This window comes from Malaya genurostris, chromosome 2 (assembly GCF_030247185.1).
Source record: "Malaya genurostris strain Urasoe2022 chromosome 2, Malgen_1.1, whole genome shotgun sequence".
NCBI lineage: Eukaryota > Metazoa > Arthropoda > Insecta > Diptera > Culicidae > Malaya > Malaya genurostris.
In genome coordinates, this window is record NC_080571.1 from 32,155,728 (window position 1) to 32,172,614 (window position 16,887).

Sequence of the window (16,887 nt, forward strand, 5' to 3'; positions counted from 1 at the left end):
ACTTAACGCAATGTCGCCGTTGCCAAGGCTTTGGCCATGGAACCAAAAATCCGGTCATTCGCTTAGACAACAAGTCAAATCAACGACCTTAAATTTACAGAACATACCTGAAAATCAAAAAACCGTTACAAATGCCACGCCTAATTCTCCTAAGGCACTTATTTCTTCGAATTTAAAACAAAAAACAGGTACGCCTTTCAATTCGTCATCTAACGAAAACAATTTATTAACAGGTAGATCGACCTCGTCATCTTCTTATGTAAATAATCAAAACTCAATAATCAAATTACGGTGGAGTGGCCATTTTTGTCCAACGGCAAATTAAACATCGAATTTTACCTTCTTTCAGTACTAAAGTTATTGATAGCTTGAGAATCGAAGTTGAAACCATTCATGGCATTTATTTCATCGCTGGAGCATATTTGCCATTCCAATGCACCGGCGAACAATTAAATTTCTTTAAAGGCGATTTGCAAAAACTCACAAGATATCGACCGAAATTTTTCGTAATAGGGAACTTAAATGCTAAGCATGTCCAGTGGAATTGTAGGCAAAATAACAGTAATGGTAAAATACTTCATAAGCAACTCTCAGCTGGTTACTTCACAGTTCGTCATCCCAGTAATCCGACTTGTTTCTCTTCCGTGAAAAACCCGTCTACAATTGATCTGGTTCTAACGGATCAAAGTCACATTTGTAGTGAACCGATTACACATGCTGACTTTAACTCAGATCATCTTCCAGTAACATTCAGACTTTCCAACGAAGCTATAAATAATCTTATTAGTTCTATATTCAACTATCATAGAGCTAATTGGTTGGATTATAGATCTCACATTGAAAATCATGTGGATCATGAAACTATTTTAGAAAATTCTGAGGACATCGACACAGCAATTGATAATTTGAATCATTATATTATCGAAGCTAGAAATCTTTCAGTTCCCAATGCTCAAACTAAATTAAATTCTCCTATCATCGATGACAATCTTCAACTGCTCATTCGGTTGAAGAATGTTCGTCGACGAAAATATCAACGTTCTCGTGATTCTGCTATGAAAAACATAGTTAAGGATTTACAAAAAGAAATTAAACATAGATTTACTCTTTTGCGAAATGAAAATTAAACCATATTCTAAGCTTTTCTGGAAACTTTCTAAGGTTCTTAAGAAACCTCAGAAACCAATTCCTGCTCTCAAGGAAGGAAATCAAATACTTTTTACAAATGGCGAAAAAGCTCTAAAACTTGCTCAGCAGTTCGCGAGTGTCCACAATTTTAATTTGAACGTTGTGAGTCCTATTGAAAATGAAGTCTCACTGAAATATGATCATATTTCAACCCAAGTGTTATCACAAGTTGACATTATTGAGATGAATTGGATTTTAATGAAATTAAATCAATTATTAGGAAACTGAAAAACATGAATGCTCCTGGTAATGATGGAATTTTCAATATTCTTATTAAAAATCTTCCCGATGTTGTGTTTTTCATTAGCCCTCAAAATGATTCAAAATTATCTGAATTGCTACCCGTACGAGCCGGTGTTCCGCAGGGTTCGAGTGTAGCTCCAATCTTGTAACGGGTGATTTTTTAAGAGCTTGAGAACTTTTTTAAACAATAAAACGCATAAAATTTGCAAAATCTCATCGGTTCTTTATTTTAAACGTTAGATTGGTACATGACATTTACTTTTTGAAGATAATTTCATTTAAATGTTGACCGCGGCTGCGTCTTAGGTGGTCCATTCGGAAAGTCCAATTTTGGGCAACTTTTTCGAGCATTTCGGCCGGAATAGCCCGAATTTCTTCGGAAATGTTGTCTTCCAAAGCTGGAATAGTTACTGGCTTATTTCTGTAGACTTTAGACTTGACGTAGCCCCACAAAAAATAGTCTAAAGGCGTCAAATCGCATGATCTTGGTGGCCAACTTACCGGTCCATTTCTTGAGATGAATTGTTCTCCGAAGTTTTCCCTCAAAATGGCCATAGAATCGCGAGCTGTGTGGCATGTAGCGCCATCTTGTTGAAACCACATGTCAACCAAGTTCAGTTCTTCCATTTTTGGCAACAAAAAGTTTGTTAGCATCGAACGATAGCGATCGCCATTCACTGTAACGTTGCGTCCAACAGCATCTTTGAAAAAATACGGTCCAATGATTCCACCAGCGTACAAACCACACCAAACAGTGCATTTTTCGGGATGCATGGGCAGTTCCTGAACGGCTTCTGGTTGCTCTTCACTCCAAATGCGGCAATTTTGCTTATTTACGTAGCCATTCAACCAGAAATGAGCCTCATCGCTGAACAAAATTTGTCGATAAAAAAGCGGATTTTCTGCCAACTTTTCTAGGGCCCATTCACTGAAAATTCGACGTTGTGGCAGATCGTTCGGCTTCATGATGAAATGTCAGAGCATACTGAGCAAATAATAATGCATGAAAATCATAACCTCAAAAAATCTGAGCAAATACTAATGCATGAAAATCCTAACCTCAAAAAAATCACCTTTTATAATATTTTCACTTCTGATCTTCCAAATCTACCCGTTGGTTGTCAGAAATCGCTATTCTGTGACGACACAAGTCTGTTAGCCACAGGTAGAAATCTAAGAGTGATCTGCAGTCGCCTACAAAGAAGTTTAAATATTTTCAGTGATTATCTGTCAAAATGGAAAATTAAACCAAATGCAGCAAAAACGCAATTAATTATCTTTCCTCATAAGCCAAGAGCTTCGTTTCTTAAACCAAACAATAATCACATTCTCAAATTGAATGGCTTGGAATTGACATGGTCTGATCAAGCTAAATACTTAGGTTTAACGTATGACAATAAACTCACTTTCAAGGATCACATTGAAGGAATCCAGGCAAAGTGTAATAAATATATTAAATGTTTATATCCTCTTATAAACAGAAATTCTAAGCTCTGTCTAAACCCATTACACAATTCAAGTAGGTTTAGAATTTTCCCTACACAAAAATCTCAGAATTGCGGAAGCAAATGATGTCCTCGTGGTAACAACCAAATTATATATATAATAGGGTTGAAAGTCACCACGTGTGGCTGAACAACCAATTTAAATCTTAATAATTTAAGTTTAACTTATATGTCAATAAATAGTTATTAAAAAAAATAGTTGAAGAATCCCACATCAATATAACAATTTATGAGAAAGGCATCAGTACACAACTACGTTGATTGAAATAGATTTCATCGCTGTGACTTGTCACGACTATAAACATAAATTAAACTTGAAATAAGTAATTTTGCAATCTTTAAACGTGTTGTTATGGCAACATTCTAATTATGAACAATTCATCAAATCACACTAAATCATAGAATAATTGTCTCGTTAACCAGTCATCAGTATTATTCACCAGCTACTTGGAATTTGTACACTCTCCCAACCGTAGCTGTCCGCTGGCAGCCCGGTTCGTTTGTTCATCGAGTTTTTCTCACCCATCGCCGTGCTCTCGAGCAGCAGCAGCAGCAACAGCAGAGCACCCCCATTCATGCCGGCCATCGGTGGCGAGATGCTCAACGTGGATTGGCCTCGGTTTGCTCTGTTGTTGCATGCTGTTTTCATGTTGGCCGCCACACGTTAACTGGTTCTGGCGCTGCAGTGGAAACATTAGTCGTATTCCGGCATTTCTTACGGTCGGTCGAATCATCATCTCTCGAGGTAGCGCTTTCACGTGACTTCACCGACGGGCGGCGTGCGGTACTTCGCTTTCGCGTAAATCGGCACGGCACGGCATTCCAGCATTTCCAAGCAAACCAAAACATCACGAATCATTCGGACGGAGATTGGTGGGACGACTTGTCGTCGTCACTGGCAGGATTCACCAGAGGCAGGAGGAGCGACATTCGGTAAATAAATAATTGCCATCGTGTGGATAAAGCAAACGTGCTGAAGAAGAAGACTAACGGAGAGGAGACTTTTGCTGCGAAATAAGAAAGGAAAAAAAAAATAATAACACACCATCGTGCACAGTGTTAAAGCGGGCCCCGTCCTCGTCGAGGAGATCCGGTCCGGTTCTACTCGGTTTAGAGTTAAACGTGTTTTTCCTGTCCCCGAGGCATCGCGAACTCCATCCAAGTGTGTTTATCCAAGTATTCCGTGCCTGATCCTGCCCTGCCCTGCTCTGCCTTCCACGGGTTCGTCGGCAAACAAACACAACATTCGGACTGATAACACGGACACGGCTAGGATGGCCCTAGACCTGTTACGTCCGTAGCCTTCCTGGTGGATGCCTGGTGGTGTCTATGGCAAAACTTTCCAAGAGTCATCCCATCGGGTAACGGGACACCCTCTTGGGGTCGGGGGATGGAAACGGGTGGCGGACAGTTGTTGAAAAGTTTTCAGATGTTTTTATATCATTATACTCAATAGAAGCAGAAGAAGAAGAAGAGCTGCATCTGCAGTCAGCTTGTGGAAACAATAGATAGACAGAGCACAGGGACAAAGTTCCAGCCGAAGCCGAAGGTTCATTACGGAAATTCAACAGTTGGTTTAGCAGTGATAAGCTTTCGGTGGTTCTGGTAGTGAATCGAATCGGAAAAGGGAGCAACCCCACGAGAGACGTCACAACCAATCGCGAGTGCGGAGGCTGATTTCTACCGGAAAATGTTAAATTGGCATGTTCCGTCGAATTGTTGCGTGGGATGAGCGCGATGATTATGTTTTGAATTTTAACGGCCGGAAGTGAACCGGGGAGAAGAAACTCCTTTCCGTCTAGGTGGTGCTGAAAATAGCGCGGAAAAGTTGTCGAGTTCCGAAAGTGTATCAAGTGCGTATAGTATTGCATTTTTCAGTTATTTTCCCAGCCTGAGCCAGACGTGATTTGGAAATATTTTTATTGCCGGCATCAGCTGAAAAAAAAAAATAAACAGCAAAGCAGAAAAGAAGTAGAAGGAAAAAAAATCCTCGAGTGAACGTGAAGAAATTTCGCTCTCGTCGGTGTGATTTTGGTTTCTGTTTTTTTTTGTGTATGAGCGCGATTTTCGAGTTTGAAATATACGAGTGCAGAAATTGAATGTGGTTGAAGTGGTGTATTAATTTTTAGTTTCCCCTCCCGCGTTACCACCGTTGGTTGCATTTCGGGTGTTCCGCGAGCGCTAATATGCGGCGTTGAGTTTGCAGTTTGCCGCGAACGAACCGTGAACCGCCAAGTTACGAAAAACCGGTTTCGTCTTGCCGGAGTCAAAGTCGGCGTGCAGCAGATCAAGTGAGGTGAAAGAAGGAAAAAAAAAATATATACATCTATCGACTCGGCAACGGGCTCGAAACTCCGTTGGGCATCTCGGACGGGAGGGTAGAGAAAAGTGAGTGAGTGCAGGCCCCGGTCAGTGCTGGTGAAGAAAAATAAAATAAAATGCAATAGCGTGAAGAAAAGGATAGAAAATAGCACGTTTCGCCGACGACGGAACGACCCCAACCAGTGAACATAAATCTCGTAGGTGAGCCAAGCAGCAGCAAGGCAACCGACCAGAGTCAGCCTTAGAGAGTGGAGTTGGCCTTTCTCTTCCTCGTTCAAGGCAGGCAGCAAACCAATTCTTATTTTTTTTGCATACGACACCAGCCAAGTCGACGACGACGACGTGAAACCCGTACGTGATTTCTGCCGAAGGTAGGTCTCGACCCTAAGCTGCTGGCCCCAACGGTGGGTGACCGAACCGGTCATTCCGTGAAAGCAATTATCGCATTACAATTTTAATTAGCCGAGCTTCATCCCGATACCAAATCATACGATACCGTGCTGGTTGGACACGCCGTGCGTTCCGGGCGAATCCGTGTGCAGTTTTTAATGACCGATAATAAGTACTGCTGGGTCTGCACTGCTGTGCGTCTGGTCGGGCGCAACTTGACAAAATTGCAAAGACGACGCCCCCAACCGAACTGCTAGTGCATTTTACGGTGGCTTACCATTGCGAAGCAGAATTCCCGGTGGCTTCGGTTCACTTCGGTGGACATTAATTACGATAATGGGTCACCATCAAGTACTGATTGATTGATTTGTCGTCGGGTGGGATAATCCGATTGTTGGTCGCATTCGAACAACCATTTTGATTGAATTAATCCCTGTTGTGTCTCGGAGCACTCAATTTGAATCGTGGCATATAGTCAGTTCCTTTCCGATACAAATATTTATACCTGGAAATTTCCAGTTTTATGGATGTATAGTTGTTGAGATTTATTTTGCTATGTTGGTAGTTCAACGCTTGAGACTTGGTATGGTCTCATAATCCAATTGTCGTATGTTCAAGCTTCGACGAGTAAAGATTCTTAATGCCAGTAGGATCGAGGCACTAACCATACAATAGTCCAGTATTCAGCTCCGGACTTTGCTTTTTTTCCATAGTGAATAAATTATAACAATCAGTGTCTTAACGGTAGAGTTACCACCTTGGATGCATCACTCGCCCGGCAGCCATTTTTGTTTGAAGGTAAAAGATCCTGCAATTGAAGCCATGCTGGACATTGTACTCGAGTACTGATATATCACATTATTCGCTCATTGTTAAGGAAGATTCAAACTACAGATTGCATTCCCAGAAGATCTATAATGCGTTGGGTATGCGCATGGTTTTGTTAGGGTGGACTTGTTCTGTTGTTGGCAACAATTGTAGATCCGATGGGTAGTATTTTCCTGATTACTAATCTTCATTTCATTGGCGTTGAATTGAAAATAATTAGGACACTCGCAGAATGTAGTCGCCGTCTAAACACATTTTCCATCTGATAACGGTTCAATTTTGGGATTACTTTACTTTTTTTGTGACAGCAGTAATAAAAATTGACGACGGTTTTATTTCATCCAGAATAGTTTTTTTCTTTTGACGCGAATACGTCTTACTTTACTTTTTCAAAAGTACTGTATCTGTACAAGAATGGGCAGAACCGACTTTTCAACCAAGGTCCGGATGGCCGAATGTCATGTACCATTCGACTCAGCTCAACTAAATGAGCAAATGTCTGTGTGTATGTGTGTAGATAACGAAAATGTGCACTCGATTTCTCGGAGATGGCTGGACCGATGATCACAAACTTAGATGAAAGATGAAAGATGAAAGATCTCTTGGTACCATAAGTTGCTATTGAATTTTACCAGGATCGGACTTCCGGCTTGGGAGTTACGGGGTAAAATGTGCAAAAAAATGAAGAAAAAATGAACTCGTTTTTCTCAGAGACCGCATAACCGATTTTCTTTTACGAAGATTCAAATTAAAGACCTGACAGTTCCATAAGTTGTTATTGAATTTCATTTTCAGAGAAAGTTCATACAATTTTCACAAGCATAGGTTCAAATGATAGGTCTTACAACCCCATATAACACTACCAAATTTCGTCCGGATACGACTTCCGGTTCCGAATTACAGGCTCAGCTCGACGAACTGAGAAAATGCCCGTGTGTGTCTGTGTGTGTATGTGTTTATGTATGTAACAAAAATGTGCACTCGATTTCTAGGAGATGGCTGAACCGGTTTTCACAAACTTATGATCCCACAGCCTGCTATTGAATTTCGTTTCAATCCTACTTCCAGTTCAGGAGATATAGGATAAAGGGCTCATCAAAAAATGGAAAAATATGCACTCACTTTTATCAAAGATTGCTGAGCCGATTTTCACAAACTTAGATTCAAATAGAAAGTCTTATGATCCCATCGCCTGCTATCGAATTTCATTTGAATCCGACTTCTGGTTTCGGAGTTATAGGGTAATATGTAAAAATAAGGAAAAGAATTCGCACTCAATTTTCTCGAAAATGGTTCAACCGATTTTAACAAACACAAAGACTCTAACGAAAATTATTGAAGTTATTCGAAAATCTCTAGAACATTTCATCCAGATCCGACTTTCGGTTTTGGAAGCGCGATAAGTGGAAAACCTTCATTTTCATGAGTTTTTTTAAACAAACAATGGCAAAAATTTGCATAAATCCCCAAAAAAAACTGACTGATAAATTCTCCTAGAATGCAGAACTTTTCTAGTTTGTGACTTAATTCGACAGTACTGGTCCCCCATATGCAGTTCCCGAAGCACCGGAAGTGGTGAAGAACAGTTCCAAAAGTGGAACCCACTTCGATTTCTCAGCGATGCTTGAACCGATTTTCATTGAAGATTTAAATTAAAGTTCATAATGTCTCGAAAGCTACTGTGAAATTTCATCCGGATCCGACTTCCGGTCCCGCTACTATAGGGCGATGAGTGTCAAAGCTTTTAAACCGCCATATAAAATGACGATCCAAACCGGTACGTGCTGGCACAGGAAGAAGAAAACACATACATACCGTTTCCGTTTCCGAAAGTTTCAAATTCAAGTTTAAATAAACTCAATGTCCCAAACAAAATTGATTAATTTTATCCGATTTCGACTTCCAATTTTGAAATTACAGGGTTTTTAAAATTCAAACCGTCATAGAAGATAACGATACCTAAAAATCTTCAAAGTTGGGCTCAAAACTATTTCAATTTATTCGTCATACTAATTCATGGCCATACGAATTTTGGGTTATGCTGGTGTCTGAATACCGTTTCTGGAAGTACTATAAATAATGACAAAATCTTTAAAGAAGAACTCTTACATTTCATGGAATGCTTAATGGATTGTCACACGTTCAGATTGAAAGGAATAATTTTAAAGTTTCCTACGATTTCTGTCCTTCATTCGTATAGCAGTTTCAAAATTGTAATCACAATTCATTTAAATCGACGGTCATTCAAATAACGGCGAAGTGTATGAAACATATATAAAACTAGAATATTATTTTTTCAAACTACTTTTTGGCGAATATAGTCACTTTTGTTCGATGCATTATAGTAAACACGAAGAAAACAACATTAAGATTGAACATCTATCGTGGAAATATTATAATTCTTATGATAAATGAATCTAAAATAATGAGAAATCATTCTACTTGGATTAATTATGAACATTCTGAACAGGGTTCAGATTTCGTTTTTTTATTTTTATATATTAATAAACAGATTTTGATTCAAGACGCATAAAAAACAGTTGTGAAATTAGTACCTTGTATCAAGTTTGTAATTTCAAGTACTATATTGTTTTTTATTATTAATGAAAAAGCATTCTGGAGTCATTTAAAGTTTATAACGTTGACTAAGTTTCAACTAGTTTACTTTTTACTTGAAAACAAGTTATTTTCATGTTTGGTAGAAAAAGTTATTTCAGTATGGTATTACAACGTAACGACGACTTCGTCTTATCCAACTTAGCAACTAGTAGAAACAGCACTTTTTGAGTCACGCAAGTGGTTAGATGCTAGTAACAATCACTCAAATTTCTGGATGCAAACTAGTCACAAAATTATCTAGCGTAACAAATATTTTTACTTGCGGAATGCGTCGGAAATGTCAAAAATAATAAAAAAAGCTCTTGGAGGAAACGGAAAACTGACCGATAATTTTGTATAAAACGTACTGCTAAATTCATCTAGTTGGCAGATCTTGTTAGTTACTGAATATATAAAACTACTATAAGACTACTAGTCCCCGGTCTCCGCTTTCGAAAGCACCGATAATAGTGAGGAAAAGCTCCAGAAACGGAACTCGCTTCGATTTCTCAGCAACATTTAAGCCGATTTTCACGAATCATGATTCAAATTAAAGCTCTCATTGTCTTTAAATATACTGTGAAATTTCATCCTGATCCGACTTCTGGTTCTGAAATTATAGGTCGATGAGTGTCAAAACATTCAAATCCTTATTCAAAATGACGATGCAAAACTAGTATGCGATGGTACGCGCGGCTTTTCTTTAGTATAGCGTGCAGGGTTGCAACATTAAAATTTATATTTTGCAGGAGAAAAAAATGTAAATTTCTTATTCTTTTATTCAACTTGTACCTACTTGTTAGTGTTATTACAAGATGATGATAACGACGCTTTTCTATAAAAGTACACTTATTGCCTTTCTCGTATAGAAAGTTTATACAATAACTTGAAAAATTGGCTAGTGAAAATAGGCCCATACGGCTACAATCAGAATCAGAACAAATTGGCTCAAATGACACGTTCCCTTGATATTTGGAGATTTGTGCCTTAATCATCCTAATCCGACCATTTTTACCTTTTTTTTATATATAAAAAATAGGTATAGAATTCGCTCAAACTTTAGAAAAATTTTCCGAGGCCCGGAGGGCCGAATGACATATACCAATCGATTCAGATCGACGAACTGAACAAATGTCCGTGTGTGTGTCTGTATGTGTGTTGTCAACTAAGAGGTCGAGATCTCAGAGATGGCTGGACCGATTTTGATCAAACTAGTCGCAAATGAAAGGTCTTCCCGTCACTCACGCTATTGAATGATTTTGAGATCGGATGTTTACTTTTTTAGTTATACGAAGTTTTATGTCAAAATTTTCAGGTTTTCGACAGTATCTGTCACATTTGACCTTGAAAACATAATATGTTTCCAGACTTAGATTTCACACGGTAATAGCTATCCAACAAGCCATAGATTGTTAAAATCCGTACATTTTTAACGGAGATATCGACATTTTTGTATAAGCGACTTTTCTCCCTATTCCAGCAGTAGGAGTTTTGAGCGCTGTATGACAAAGCAATGTTTGGGAGCAACGTGAAACACGATTTTTTATACTGTTACATACAGTTGTTTCTAAGTACCAAAAAGACTGTGTACAGCATTCTTTTTCATGACAATTTGCCTTGGACCGATTTTAGCACGGTTCGTTTTTGGCAACATAATCGTTCGAATATGTAAACCAGATGATGGCAGAATTTTCGAGTTGAAAGCAATTCCATTATTATATTGTTTCATACTAATTACAGCAATAAATGCTGGAAAAACATAACACCCATAGGTATACCTTTCGAATCAGTTCGTCGAGATCAGCAAATGCGTGTGTGACAAATAATTTCACTCAATTTTCTCGGAGATGGTTCAACCGTTTTCTACAATCTCAGATTCATATGAAAAGTCGTATACTCCCAAACAAGGTTCCTGAATTACGTTTGGATCCGATTTCTGATTGCGGAACCACAGGATGATATGTGAAACGAAATTAAAATAATGCAATTCATTTTTCTCGTAGATCGCTGAACCGATTCAAGATTCAAATGAAATCTAAGAATCAACTATGATTCAAATGAGAGGTCTTAAAATCCTATAAAACATCTTATTTTTTAGTCAGATCCGACTTCTGGTTTAGAAAATGCAAGGTGATTAGTATAAAAATATCCATTTAACATAAATTAATCAGGTTTAACGGGTTTGCAGATTTGGATAGTCGATTACCAAATAAATTTATTTCAGTTTAAGCGGTATTCGTTTTTGGATTCGGAATGTACTTTAATTCGCACTACAATTTCTCACTCCTCAGGTGAATTCAATTAATTTCAGCTACACCGATTTCAGAATTCCAGAATTCCGATTTTAGAACTCTCGTTTCTCAAAGCTCAATCATTTTCTCAAAATTTCTCGATCATTTTCGCCAAATTGAACTTCAAAAACAAAAATTCAGGTCCCATACAAAATACAAATCCGGACTTAAGGTCCCATACAAAATTGGTGAATTTTATCCGATTCTGGAATTACAGATGATGAGTTTTTAAAATGCATACCGATATAGAAGATGTAAATTGTTTGGTGTATTAATTTATGGCCATTCGAATCATTTTTGGTTATGCTAGTTCCTGAATACCGGCTCTGGAAGTACAATAAATGATGACGAAAAACTCTAAAGTGGAACTTACTTCGACATCTCATAGAATGTTCAATCGATTGTCACACGTTAAGATTGAAATTCGATACGATTTGCAGTTTCGACATTACAGGGCAAAGAGTGATTAAAATCTCAATTTGCCGTTTAAAACGACGATAACAAAAATAATGTCATGAGAACTAAAACACCTAAGAATATCTATGCAAAAAACACACGAGGATTGATAATAAAGGTATCATCTCACTGCTAGGTGGATTAATCACGTTTTTCTTTCAAATTATAATAAAAAACGATATTTTATTCAATCTCACAATTGATCCTTTATTGTACGAGGTTAAACTTGAGCATAATGAAAACCGTATGAAATTTAAGTTATTCCTTCACGAATTTTTGAACTTTCGCTCTTTATCAAATTCCGGACAAGTGTTGCATCGCTTTTTTTGTACGCTTGAGCCCAAATTTTTTGAACTCCAGCGTGTTCCCAGCTGCCTTACCAGTCTTCTTGAAGACCCCCTTCACGATGGCCCAGTAACGTTCGAATGGTCGAAGCTGAGGGCAATTTGGTGGATTGATATTTTTCTCAACGAAATTTATACCCTTTTCCGGAAGCCAATTGAAAGTGGTTTTGGCATAGTGAGCCGACGCCAAATCCAGCCAAAACAGAGGAGGTGTACAATGCTTCTTATAGAACGGCAGCAATCTCTTCTGGATACACTCAGATCGATAGATTCCTGCCTTTATAGTTCCGGTAGTGTAAAAAATGGTTGACCTCAAACCACAGGAACATATTGCTTGCCATACCAGTACCTTTCGACCGAATTTCTCCACTTGATTCGACCTGTCCGCATCGCTCACATTCTCCCCAACGACGACAGTAAAGTATTGTAGACCTGGAAGGGTTTTTGAGTCCTCCTTTACGTAAGTCTCATCGTCCATCAAAACGCATGCATCCGGACTAGGCAAAAGATGCGAATACAATTTCCGGGCCCTTGTTTCTGCTCGCTTCTTCTGTTCTACACTTTGTTTCGAGATTTTCTGCTTCTTGTAGGTCTTCAGGTGATTTCGCCTCTTGATACGCTGGATCATTCCGACATTCATTCCTGCTTTTTTGGCCAAATCACGTATTGACATTGATTTGTTCTTCATGATTAGAGATACCACTTTCTGGTCCTGTTTCGGGTCGGAAGCACTGGGTTTTCTGCCTCTTCCTGGTAGCTCATCCAAAGAATAGTGTTCCCCAAACTTATTAATGATGGTTTTAACACTGGCATGATGAACTCCAAACCGCTTCGCCATTTTTCGCATAGTAATACCCTTCTCACTTAGCCATGTGTTCAGAACTTTAATTTTCACTTCCTTTCCAATACGCGACATTTTGAAAACGCAGAATTTCAACCGCACAAACAAGTAAACAAACGAAAGCTGATAGCCAAACGCACAGCATGCTTCGACCTGAGTATAAAAACCCATGACAAATACATGCGTACAACACAAATGTACCTGTGGATAGCTTATTTTCGATACACTCCTTACTGAGGTTTGGGTGAATGGCGGAAAAATAATTACATTCACGGCCTATCTTGGCATGTGAAATATATATTTCTGAATGAAATTAGTCGTAATTTTCAGTACTATTGTTTCCAACAAGACCGTCCAAGTACAATTGGGAAGGACAATGAATAATCAAATTAGAGTCCCGTGAAAAGTCAGGCGAATTTTTTCCATTCTATTTTTCACGTAGTTATTAATGGACTTTAGAAGCTATTTACTGCGTGATACAGTTACGTGTTTCATATGTAAAATGAAGGGATTGTTCATATCATATTCATCTACTAGACATACAAGTGTTATTTTAAATATTGGTAAAAGCTACATGCAATTAAAAGGTATTTCACATAATATGGGTGAGAAAATTCACGTACAAGTCACGGGTAGCAGTCGTAAATCTACTAACTAGCAATAAAGATCTCGATTTAAAGTTATTAACTCGCGGCAGTATTTTTAAGCATCATTTCCCAAGTAGCACGTTGAGTTGCTGTCCTTAATTTTTTTTTACAGATTGTGCAATTTATCAGATCAGTTTATATTACTATTGTAGTAACTGTTGTGTCATGGAAAAAGCGCAATTTTTCTGTGTAGTGCAACATATCTTTAAGTTCTTCCGTTGTCACGAAAATTCATTCACAATTATTGTGCAACTGATACAAAAACTCATGCATCGATTCCACTTCAAATGCAGCAATTAAATCAGCGCAAAAACAATTGTAAAACTGATGGGAACTACTATATAATGTAAACAAGAATTGAATTGATGTTTACAAAAACATCAAACATAATTTCTAATGAATAAGTTTCACATTTGATTTTCTATACAACTGCTCGCAACACAAAAATGAGACTTTAAAAATATTCTGCACATAAATAAATGGTAATAATACATATTGTAGAATTGATCTTTTATGTTTTAGTGAATAGAAAATCGCCAACGAACTGTATTTTTGTGGTGAAACATGTCTTCGTACCCCTGAAATTTTCAAGCGCCTTTGAACGTACGTGTTTTGATGATTGCACATCAATTTCTATGAAAATAACAATCTATAACGGTTATGTACCCTAGCACAAAATTTGGCTAACCCCTAAATGAACAATCTGTACTTTTCAATGAATATGATCGGGATAGTGTTTAAAACATTCATACACCTTTTCAGACGATTTTAATCATATTGATGTTTGTTTTTTCTTCAAATGAATTTTTCCTCAATATTTTCTAATATGGAATCGAGGGTAACAGTGTGTTGGAAAGAAAATGGTTCACCCAACGTAATTATTTATTTTACCTAAATAAAAGGAAATATAAACATTTGAATATTTAAAAGTGAAATTTTTGTTTTTATTTTTATCAAAATAGTTGTTTTTATTTTAATCAAACTAGTTGACTTAAACAACAATACAGTTTAGTCATTCATCTTAGTGAACCCGACTTTTGTGTTACGCACTGTAGGTATTATTTTGCTGAGCTCATGTGCTTTAGTTGCAAAAACAAGTTGCTCATGCGGTAATATATAAGTAGAAGAGTAACTATGATGAACTTAAGTTTTAGTTCAATATCTTTGAAAAGTGTTGTCAGGCCCGTTCATTTTTTTCGCGAGATGAAAGCTGAATACAAATTATCTGATTGATTTTTATTTTCATTACGTATGTAATGCTGTATTTGTGAAACTTTTATGATAATATTCTTAGGTCGGCAAGTTTTGCGTTCATTTCAAGCAGATTAATCTGGTACAACTTATTTGCAAGTTTCGAATTGTTTTTCTAAAACTGAAGAAAACTGCACATACTGATCTGAAATTTCATGAGGGAGCCAACACTATGCGGACTTGGCAGCAAAATAGTTTTTACTGCGAGGTTTTGAACTCGGCTTATTATATTTTGCCTTACGGAGAACATAATTTCACTATTTTTTTTCTTCACAAGAGATATACAGCCATTTCGGCATATATTGAGTTCGATGCAATTATGACTCCCATTTGGAATTTTATTTTATAAGTTGAACAATTGTTTTAGTTACTTCATTTTGACATGACGATGTGAAAATTTTTGCAGAGCTGCTATAACTACTAGTGCAACGTGGGCACGTTAATGATTTGCTGCGGAATTGTTTCAGATGTACTTAAAATTGTTCGATAGTGATTTTTTCGGTAGTATTGTAAAACTTAACAGTGATAAGTTGCACAACCGATTTGAATATATTTAAAAATCTTTCTGAACATATCTAACAATTCTAGAACAATAGTAGAACCTCTTGAAATTTCAATAAGTTACATTTGCTACTTGGGTTAAATCTTAGGCTACATACAGCTTTGTCAAACGCTACCCGCTGTCATTTCGATAAAGTTTTTTTTTTCTAGAACGCAATGCTTAAACACAAATCATTTATCCGGCACTAGCAAGAGCAAATTTACGACTATCCAATGCATTAAATGATCTATTTCTGTCCAGTCGGGTTGGAACAGTCATAAAGCTTGTTCTTTCCAGTCTCGGTCTGCAAATGGCAAAATGATTAACGCTCGGACCGCTGCGGAGCGAATCATACACACTTACTTACCCACATAAGACGCATTCAAATGAACATCAAGCCGGACGACGACACGGCGTGCAGAGACCGGATTTCGTTGGGTTGGCCAGAAGGGCGTGTAATTACCAGAGGACGGATGGAGGACATGTCGCCGGGAGTGCCGTGCCATGAGGAGCATGCGACGCCCCGGAAAAAAACGTTAATGAAGTTTCGGTGCTTCGGGTCTCGGGATCCCAAGGAAATCGGTCATTACTGACGGTTCATCAGTGGCACGCCGGACCGCAAGACTCCGGGGACTTTGGGTCCGGTATGTTTCTGTGACAACCGAGGAGCACGGACGACACCACGATGGATGCTGATGACGATGGTGATATGTGGCATGGATTCTTTTGAACCCTTTTTTCCTGTCATTGCGCGCCGTTCTCTGCAAAGAATAACCGATCCGATCCAATGGGTTACGCAGTCGAGTCGGTATGGGCAAGAGAGAAAAAAAAACTTGTTACATGAAGCATAATTAATTTATTGTCACTGTACTGTGGTGCCGAGCTGCATTTGAAATGCATACATTAGTAACACGATATTTTTCAGTCACACTCGAAGTTAGTATTTTATTGATTATTCAACAAGTACGCAATGATCACGTATAGACCAGTGCGACCAGGAAATTGGGTTGTAAACTAACCACGGTACGGTAAACTTTTCTTTTTTTTTTGACGAACCGCCGATTTCATCACAGCAGACTGTGCCTTTGATGTGCAAAATGGGAAGGTACAGCAATCTTTGGGGATATCACCTAGTCATTTTGATAGCACCGACCGACGGGTTCTTCATTTGGTTCAACATCAACTTTGTAGCAGCAGTGTTTCGTGTTTTTTTTTCGTTCTGTTTGTTGGCTGATGTTGTTACATGGTACCGAGAGGAAACATTTGCATACTCGTTCAAGATACGGTTTCGCAGTGCCATTACACGGCGATGATCGATCTGGGGGAGCAGTGCTCACGTACCAGCTAGCTGTCCGCTGGAAAGGCAATTTGTGCTGATGATGATATTCACAGGAAAAGGTCAACCCTCGTCAGCGAATGACTAGTCGATCGTTGCATTTTTT

At 38.2% G+C, this 16,887-nt stretch overlaps 1 protein-coding gene across 4 annotated transcripts in view; it reads left to right on the forward strand.

Annotated features, from left to right (window-relative positions):
• The first annotated feature begins 3,625 nt into the window (after positions 1-3,625).
• LOC131432983 (uncharacterized) overlaps positions 3,626-16,887 on the forward strand; it is a 701,653-nt gene continuing 688,391 nt past the window's right edge. For all 4 annotated transcript variants that reach the window (XM_058599679.1, XM_058599682.1, XM_058599680.1 and 1 more), the window contains exon 1: positions 3,626-5,629. The gene's annotated coding sequence lies outside the window, so the exon portion shown is untranslated. The remainder of the gene's footprint in view (positions 5,630-16,887) is intronic.